This window comes from Hyla sarda, chromosome 1 (assembly GCF_029499605.1).
Source record: "Hyla sarda isolate aHylSar1 chromosome 1, aHylSar1.hap1, whole genome shotgun sequence".
Taxonomy (NCBI): Eukaryota; Metazoa; Chordata; class Amphibia; order Anura; family Hylidae; genus Hyla; species Hyla sarda.
Genome location: NC_079189.1, coordinates 478,473,471 through 478,483,040, shown reverse-complemented (window position 1 = coordinate 478,483,040; position 9,570 = coordinate 478,473,471). Strand labels below are relative to the sequence as shown.

Below are 9,570 nucleotides of genomic sequence, written 5' to 3'. Positions count from 1 at the left end.
ACTGTACTATGGATAGTTCAGGTTATATATTTATAATTATTATTTTTATACAGTACTTATTTACTTTGCCTATACATATTACTGTATTTACATAGTTGATATGGTTGGAAAAGATATGGGTCCATCAAGTCCAACCTATTACCCTTCTGTGTGTAAAAATCTAGTATCCATGATATATAATTTAACATTTTTAAGAAATGCATTCAGGCTTCTCTTGACCTTGTTCAATGAATCAAACAACACAACACCATAGGTTAGAATAAATAAAACATGTCCAGAGGAAAAGTTGCTGAGTTGCCCATAGCAACCAATCAGATCTATTCTTTCATTTTTTAAAAGGCCTCTAAAAATATGAAAGAAGGAATCTGATTGGATGCTATGGGCACCTCAGCTCAAAGTACTGGAAGGGTAAAGATTTTTTAATAGAAGTGATTTACAAATCTGTTTAACATTCTGGCACCAGTTGATTTAAAAAAAAAAAAAAAATTCCACACGAGTAGCCCTTTAAGTTTGCTAAAGTTTGCATTAACTTATCATCTTACCTTATTTTCAAACAGTTAAATGATAAATTAGCATTTCTATTACTATAAATATGGTTACAATTAGTAGAATATGTACAGCACTACCAAATAAAAATGTTTACCTTATTTAATGTGTTGTATTTTTTTGATTATTCTTTTATTTTCACAGCCTTCCTACATTCTTTACAGATGTACCATAATATATTTAAATTTTTGAGGTTGAATTTTCTTCTTCTAACTGGAAGCATTTTGTAATGCTGTGAAAGGTTCAATCCTTTGGATTACTGGATGTTTTTTTTACCTTGCCAAAGTAGATTCATCTGGAACCGTCTGTTTGTCTCATGCATGTCTTGCACTCCATGTAGGTTGAGATCTTTAGCCTTTGATCCCTCATGACTATTTTATTGAGTCTTTCTCAAGCTAGACACATTTTCACTTTATGCCCCAGGAATATGACTGATCTGAATTCCACATTTTTATAATACGCCTTTAGCGGCTGAATAGTTTTTTCAATAACTGTTAATTTGCATTCTATTGCAATGTGTTTCCTGTGTATCTACAAATCAAATAAAAGAGCATTTGTTTTTAGGTATGCTGAAAATTGAATAAATCCGTCTGTTTATCTCTTATTTGCATATGTTGATTAATATAATACAGATAATCTGGCAGTTCATATTAGATTTCTATACTTAAAACTCAGTAGACTACAGCTAATATATAGTGTTGCACTATTTTAGTGTTGCACTATATTTATTGTGAATTTTGCATATTCGCGAATATGGTAAATATAGTAATATATATTCGCAATTATGAATATTCCTAATTTTTTTCCCCACAGAACACATCACAGGGATCTCATCACTCCCTGCTTCCAGCTTGTGGTCTAAAGAAGGCTACCATGCTATTTACTGTATTAGACTGGAGAGCGGATTTTCGCAAATATAAGAATATACGAATATGCGAATATTTGCAAATATCCTCACATACGCGAATATCGTCACTAAAGAATATTAGGAGATAGATAATATAGATAGATAAATAATATAGATGTATAGGTAAATAGTTATCCGCATGCGCACACGATCATGCACTTATGCGCAAATAACCGCAAATATATTGAATATGCGAATTTTGCAAATATAGGACGAATTTTAATCCATATATTCACAAAATATCGCGAATTCGAATATGGCATATGCCGCTCATCACTTCTCTATGTAGGTCAAGACCGACCAGAAGAACTATGTAAAATACCTCTAGTATACAGTGAAGCAAAAACTAGAGATGAGCGAATCGAATCTGAATTTGTTCCGAATTTCATGAAAAATTAGATTTGCAACTAATGCAAATATCTCCGTGATTCTATCGTGCAAATGGCTTCATTAAACTCCATTTAGTGTGATCCAGGCTCCAGGCTCCACATGCAGGATGCAGCCTATCAGCAGCGAGTCACCCTGGTGATGTCACAGCCCTATATAATCAACAGCCATATTCTGGTTAGTCACTTAATCCTTTCCCTGCAGAGAGATAGGACAGCGTTGTGTGTTACACAGACAAGCCGCATTTCACCTCCTGTCAGCATTCTGGTGGACAGAGAGCAGTGCATTTTTCACAGAAAAGAATGTTTACTACAGCCATTAACCTCCCAGTCACTTTCTACAGCAGTGTATTACAGAGAAGAGCAGAGAGCTGTGTGTTGCCTCATACATTTGAACAAGCTGGCTCAGCTTGAGAAACCATAGCAGAGAATGGAGGAATAATTTTTCAGCGCAACTCTGTGTCTTTGTTCCACAACAAATGATCTCCTGGTTTTCCTAGTCTGTAGATGGTTTAATACCCAGCAGTTCATTCCTAATAGCTTTGAGAGAGTACAATTTTTGGTTTAGTACACAGTGACTGTGTGCTGCAGCATTGCTGTGTACTGCTGGTGTTGTGCAAAAATATATTTTTTAAGCGTACTGTAGCGCATTTTTCTGCTCTCATAAGTGCATACCACATATGTACATCTAAGTAATGTACTATTTTGTACCTGTTAATCTGTCAAGGGCCTAGAGACTGTGAAAGGCCAGGCAAAAGTAATCACCGGCTGGTGTTTTACTCCAATATGTTTTTTAAGCATACTGTAGCACATTTTTCTGCTCTCATAAGTGCAAACCACATACCTACGTATAAATAGTGTACTCTTTTGTACCTGTTAATCTGTCAAGGGCCTAGACACTGTGAAAGACCAGGCAAAAGTAATCACCGGCTGGTGTTTTACGCCACTACTTCTTTAAGCATACTGTCGCACATTTTTCTGCCCTCATAAGTGCATACCACATAACTGCATCTAAGTTGTGTACTATTTTGTACCTTTTAATCTGTCAAGGTCTTAGATACTGTGAAAGGCAGGCAAAAGTACTCAGCAGCTGGTGTTGTACTCAAATACTTTTTTAAGTGTACTGTAACGCATTTTTCTGCCCTCATAAGTGCATACCACATACGTACATCTAAGTTGTATACTATTTTGTACCTGTTAATCTGTAAAGGGCCTAGATACTATGAAAGTCCATGCAAAAGTAATCACTGACTGGTGTTTTACTCCACTACTTCTTTAAGCATACTCTAGCGCATTTTTGTGCCCTCAGAAGTGCATACCACATACCTACATCTAGGTAGTGTACTGTTTTGTACCTGTTGATTTGTCAGGGGCCTAGATACTGTGAAAGGCCAGGAAAAAGTAATCACCGGCTGGTGTTTTACTCCACTACTTCTATAAGTGTACTGTAGCGCATTTTTTTGCCCTCATAGGTGCATACCACATACCTACATCTAAGTAGTGTACTATTTCTTACCTGTTAATCTGTAAAGGGCCTAGATACTGTTAAAGGCCAGGTAAAAGTAATCACTGGCTGGTGTGTTACTCCACTACTTCTTTAAGTGTACTGTAGCACATTTTTCTGGTTTTGGTTTTGATGGTTTGCTGGTTTCGCTTATCATGCACAGGTAGGTTAGTGTTAGGTCCTGTGCCACTTGAGAAACCTTGGCATTGGTGTGCAGGCTCAGGTATGTCCTTCATACAAGGGTATGCTGGCTAAGGGGCAGGATCTGCTCCCCCAGCATAAATGCACAACTGCATTTGGGGTTAAGCACCTCCAGCCATTAGAGGCCACGTCTTTGTTGTTTAGCACATTTTTATGCCCTCATAAGTGCATATCACATCCCTACATCTAAATAGTGCACTATTTTGTACCTGTATGTTAGGCAAAAAAGTGCCAGGACGTACACAGAGGAGTGGCAGTGGCAGCAGGAGTCGCAGCGAGAGGCCTGATCTCCCGGTATCAGCTAGTGGTCGTGTCTCGAACAGCAACCCATCCGCCGTCATCGATGGGTTAACACGGTAATCCACTTCATCACAAATTACATCTGATACCCCCAGTCAACAGTCGGTGGGTTCCTCAGACACAAACCTTAGTTGGCATGGCTCGGTAGCAGTCCCTGTCCTCCCATTGCCATTGTTCTATGCTGTCCCTCCCCTAAAGTAGTATCTTATGCTGTGGGTTCAGCTGCACTATTCCTTGAGGACAATCTACAAGAGGACAGGAAGCAGCTACTGCCCAGCCAGGAAGTGGAGGAGACCTCTGCCACTTATTCCACTAGGCGGGCAAGTAGTGATGAGGAGAGTAACGTGGGAGGCGGTGTTGCCAGCGTTCAGGGTCCTGAAGCAGACACTGTTGAGGAACCTGAGGAGGACACCAATGACATGCAGACACTTGTTGATGATGATGAAGACGATCACAACTGGGAGTCAGGTACAGAAGGGGCTTCATCTTCATCAGGAGAAGAGGGTTGCCGGTTGCCCGTGAGGCAGCAGCTGAGCCAGCAATGTAGTAGCATGGTTGGCAGTCAGCCTAGTGGTAGAAGTGGAAATTCTGGAGCCAGTCGTGTCCGGGGAAGACCACCTGCTTTGTGGCAGCCTACCCTCCCGGGAGGTAGTGGTACAGGGGTTCCTGGAGATGGCGGCAGTAGCAGTCAATTAGTATGGACTGTTGGTGGGAAAATCAGCTACTCGGCGATGTGGCAGTTTTTCATCATGCATCCGGAGTAGTTTAATAAAAGCCACATGCAATATGTGTCAGCAGAAGGTGAAGCGTGGCCAGGGTCCCAATTTTGGCACCACAGTCCTGCATCAACATATGCTGCACCCTCATAAAGAGGCCTGGGAGAACCTGCTGCATCACCCAGTGGCACCTCACTCCCTCTTTCAGCCAGCAAAGGCTCCACGAAATCAGCCGAAGGGAGCTGTGTGTCATACCCTCCTTCTGTCGCTCCAGATGCTTCCGCTCCTCCTACTTTTAGTCAGTCATTCCGCCAGCAAGCTATTGGGGAAGCCTTGTCCAAGAGACAACACGCCCACTCATCCAATGGCGCAGAAGCTGAATGTGCTCCTGTCCAAGTTGCTGGTGCTGCAGTCCCTCCCTTTTCAAGTGGTGGACTCTGTACCTTTCAGAGAACTGATGGTTTGTGCCGAGCCAAGGTGGAGAGTGCCAAACAGTAATTTCTTTGCGAAGAAGGTAGTACAAGCCCTGCACAATTTTGTGGAAGAAAGGGTGGGCCAGTCCTTGAGCCTGTCGGTTTGTACCAACGTGCACAGCAGCGCCGACATATGGACCTGTAACTATGGTCAGGGACAATACATGTCCTTTACGGCCCACTGGTTGAATGTGGTTCCTGCACAGCCACAACACCAACTTGGACAGGTCACGCTGCTTCCTCCTCCATGCTCTCAGGACGTTGGTTCTGTGACAGTGTGCGACTCTGCCTCCTCATCCTCAACTTTGTCCTCAGCCTCCACTGCACAGACAAGTCTCAGTGCCCCTTCAGCATTCCATGTGTGCAGGGCACGGCGGTGTCACTCTGTTCTTCACATGGTTTGTCATGGCAAACTGAGTCACACAGGGGAGGAACTGCTAAAAGTCATTCATAAAGAAATCAGAGCATGGCTTACTCCACGAAAACTGGAAATGGGAACCATGGTGACTGACAATTGGAAGAACATCTTGTCTGCGCCGCAACAAGGAAGTCTGAGCCATGCGCCCTGCATGTTCCACACAGTGTTCCCCCCCTTTTTCTAGACATCCTAACAATGGGAAGGAAACTTTGCATGCACTTCAGCCATTTGAACACTGCAAAGCATACCCTCCTTGAGCTGCAGCATCAGAACGGTATCCCCCAACATAGTCTGATTTGCAACATTTCCACACATTGGAATTCCACCCTTCATATGTTTGACCGATTATACAAAGCCATCACCGATTTCTTGATGATCCAAGCGGATAGGGGGACTCCCCTGTGTAACTTCAATGTCAACCAGTGGCATCTCATATGTGACACCTGCCGTTTTCTCAGGCCCTTTGAGGAAGCCACATTATAAGTCAGTCGCCAGGATTACGGGATTATTGACGTCATTCCACTGCTTCATTTCCTACAAAACATGTTGGAAACAATGGCTGGTCAGGGCAATGGAGACGTGGCACCTACATCTCACGGCCACATGAGCCCTCTGGGGGCTGAACTGGAGGAGGAGGAGGAGGGGCACGGTGGAGCACAGTTCAGGTTTCATGAAATGGGCTGTTTTTCTAGTCATCTGACAGGAGAGGAGGAGCAGGAGCAGCCAGAGGAGCTAGAGGGTCATGCGGAAGGCAAGACAGAGGACCCAGATACACCGTGGCAGTATGCAGTGGAGATGAAGGCAGGAAGTCTCTCCAAGTCACTTGCACAAATTGTATGATGCATGCTCACTTGCTTGCATAGTGACCGCCCAATTATCACCATTCTACAGCGGGATGACTTCTGGCTCTCCACCTTATTGGACCCTCGCTACCGCCACAAAATGGGGGCCATTTTTACATCCACTGAGAGGAAGGACAAACTGACCTACTACAGAGACATCCTACGCAGTCCGTTGCCCAATGCCTATCGGCACCATTGCCCATTCTCTCACTGGTCTGACTCTGGGTCCCTCTGCACTCACCTTCCACTGCCATGGCTGTTGGGGAGGGGTGGCAGAAGCAGTAACAGCTCCATCAGCAGCAGCCTGAGTCTACAGTCGCTGATGAGTACCTTTCTTCACCCACATAGTGAAGCAATTCATCAGCAGCAGGTAGACCTGGAGCAGGACCTGAACCAGCGAGTGGTGGCATACCTTGACATGCCCATGCCAACATACCTTGAAGATTTGCTGGACTTCTGGGAAGCCAAACTTGATTTGTTGCCACAAGTAGTAGATTTGGCCCTGGAAAAGCTGTCCTGCCCGGCCGGTAGTGTGCCATCAGAGCGGGTGTTTAGTGCGGCGGGGGCCATAGTCACCCCAAGGAGAACTCGTCTGTCCAAGAAAAATGTGGAGAGACTGATCTTTGTGAAGATGAATCAGGCATGGATCAGCCAGGATTTCCACCCACCAATGCCTGATATATCAGAGTAGATTGACCATGGTGCCACACCAAGACTTCACAAATATGTATAGTGCCAAACAGATTTAAGGCGCTGCTCCTCAGTTACAAACATTCCTCCCCAGACCTTTTTTCACCTACCTTCGTCACCGGGTACTGGTATTGCCACCCACCGCAGCACTCTGTCACCGGGTCAGTTTAAGGACTTCTGACGATGCTGCCGCCACCTCCAGGCTGTCTCATTCTGCCACCATATGTTCTCCTCATGGTTATGCCATTTCCAGGCTGTGCTATTCAACTATTATATGGTCTCCTCATGCTTCTGCCAACTCCAGGCTGAGCCATTCAGCCACTGTATGTTCTACTCATGGTGCCGCCAACTCCAGGCTGTGACATTCAGCCACTATATGTTCTGCTCATGCTGCTGCCAACTCCAGGCTGTGCCCTTTAGCCACTATACGTTCTACTCATGCTGCTGCCAACTCCAGGCTGTGCCATTCTGCCATTATATGGTCTCCTCATCTGCCACCAACTCTAGGCTGTGTCATTCAGCCACAATATGTTCTACTCATGCTGCAGCCAACTCCAGGCTGTGCCATTTAGCCACTATATGGTTTACTGATGCTGCTGGGCTTAGGACATTACCTACAATTTTTTATGGTAGCACTAACTGCATGAATCTTCAATTTAAATTTGAAAAGTCATATTTTAATCTTAGGGATTGGGAAGCCCTATTGTCTCCACATGCTGCCGCAAGCTCCAGGCTGTGTCATTCAGCCACTATAGGGTTTACTGATGCTGCTGAGCTTGGGACATTACCTAAAACATGTTATGGTACCACTAGCTACCATAAATCTTCAATTTAAATTTGAAAATTCATCTTTTAATCTTAGGGATTGTGAAGCCCCATGGTCTCCTCATGCTGCCGCCAACTCCAGGCTGTGTCGTTCAGCCACTATATGATCTCCTCTTGCTGCCGCCAATTCCAGGCTGTGTCATTCTGCCAGATTATGGTCTCCTCATGCTGCTGCCACCTCTAGGCTCTGTCATTGTGAGCCATATGACTCCTTGTTAGTTTGGGTTTTGTGAGAATTAGTTCAAAGTAAACACCGGGACATTAAATTTGAGAACCTAATATAAATCTTAAATTTAAATGAAAAAAATTTGATGTAATCTTTTTAAGACTAAGGCCCTATGGTCGTCAACGTCATATTACCTTTGGAATTATCACAAGAATCCAATGAAACAGCTTGGAGTGATAACAATGAATCATAACTGATTAAAGGAAACATTCGCACTTTCACAGTCAGGGGGGTGCTGAGAGTCAGGGGCTGGAACCGCCAGCTCGATTTGAAGATACAAGTATGAGCTTTTTCACTGCAGCCACTTCTAGCATTATGCACCCACTTATCCAATGGCACAGAAGCTGAATGTGCTCCTGTCCAAGTTGCCCATACTGCAGTCCCTCCCTTTTCAAGTGGACACTCAGAGTATGAGGGTGCACTGAGAGGCAGAGTCTGGAACAGTTGGTAGCTCGCCTTGCGGACCACCAGCTCAATGCTCACTAGAATGGGTAATCAAAAAATCAGAATTAATTAAATGAAAATTACATAAAAAATCTGCCACATACAGATGCTCTGCAGCAGTGATTCTAATAGCGATTCCGTAATCTGTATGTCATACTGAATGACAGTATTATTTTGAACAAAGCAAAGTGTTCTACACCCCTATTAAGGCTCTCTGTAGGCCAAAAATAGCCATTTTTAATAGCGATTCACTGCAAATAAATTTGTCCCGAACCAAATTCTTTCGGTCGAATGGAATTTTTCAAAAATTCGCTCATCTCTAGCAAAATCCTTTTAAAATATATTTGTCTATGCCTGATTGAAACGATTGCTCTATAGTACTAACCTGAAAGCTTGAGGCTTTAAAACTGTGAAATTCATGTGAAAATGTCTAATATTCTAATTTCTGTTGAAATATAAACTGCACTACAAACAATGGGGGAGATTTATCAAAACCTGTCATGAGGAAAAGTTGCCCAGTTGCCCATAGCAACCAATCAGATCGCTTCTTTCATTTTTAACAAGGCCTCTGCAAAATGAAAGAAGCGATTTGATTGGTTCCTATGGGCAACTGGGCAACTTTTCCTTTGCACAGGTTTTGATAAATCTCCCCCAATGTGTTTACCTTGTGGTGTTTATTAGGTCAGACCCATATGAGGGCTTGCTTTTGTGTCACCAATTGTACTTTTTAATGACTTCACTTATTTTATAACAAAATCGGCAGCGAAACAAAAAAAACTAATTTGTGAGGTGAAATAAAAAATGAACACCATTTTGTACATTTTTGGGGCTTCCGTTTCTACGCAGTGCACTTTTTGGTAACAATTACACGTTATCTTCATTTTGTAGGTCCATTCAATTACAAGGATACCAAATTTATGTGAAATGACGTGAAATTACGTCACTCGTCATTGCGCCGCGCCGTGCAGCGCATAGCAACGACGCATGGGACGCACACCAGAGGCCTGAAGCAGCGTGGACCCGACCCCGGCAACAGGTAATTATGTAACCGGGGATGGGGGGAGGCAACGGGGCAGCGGCGCCGGCAATGGG

General features: G+C 43.6%; 1 long non-coding RNA gene across 1 annotated transcript; it reads right to left on the bottom strand.

The window, feature by feature from the left end:
* Positions 1-643: 643 nt before the first annotated feature.
* Positions 644-8,984, bottom strand: LOC130286665 (uncharacterized). The gene is made up of 2 exons (XR_008847416.1): positions 8,864-8,984; positions 644-1,077 (listed from the first exon to the last, which is right to left on the bottom strand). It is a non-coding gene; the product is annotated as an uncharacterized LOC130286665 (long non-coding RNA).
* Between the last annotated feature and the right edge of the window lie 586 nt (positions 8,985-9,570).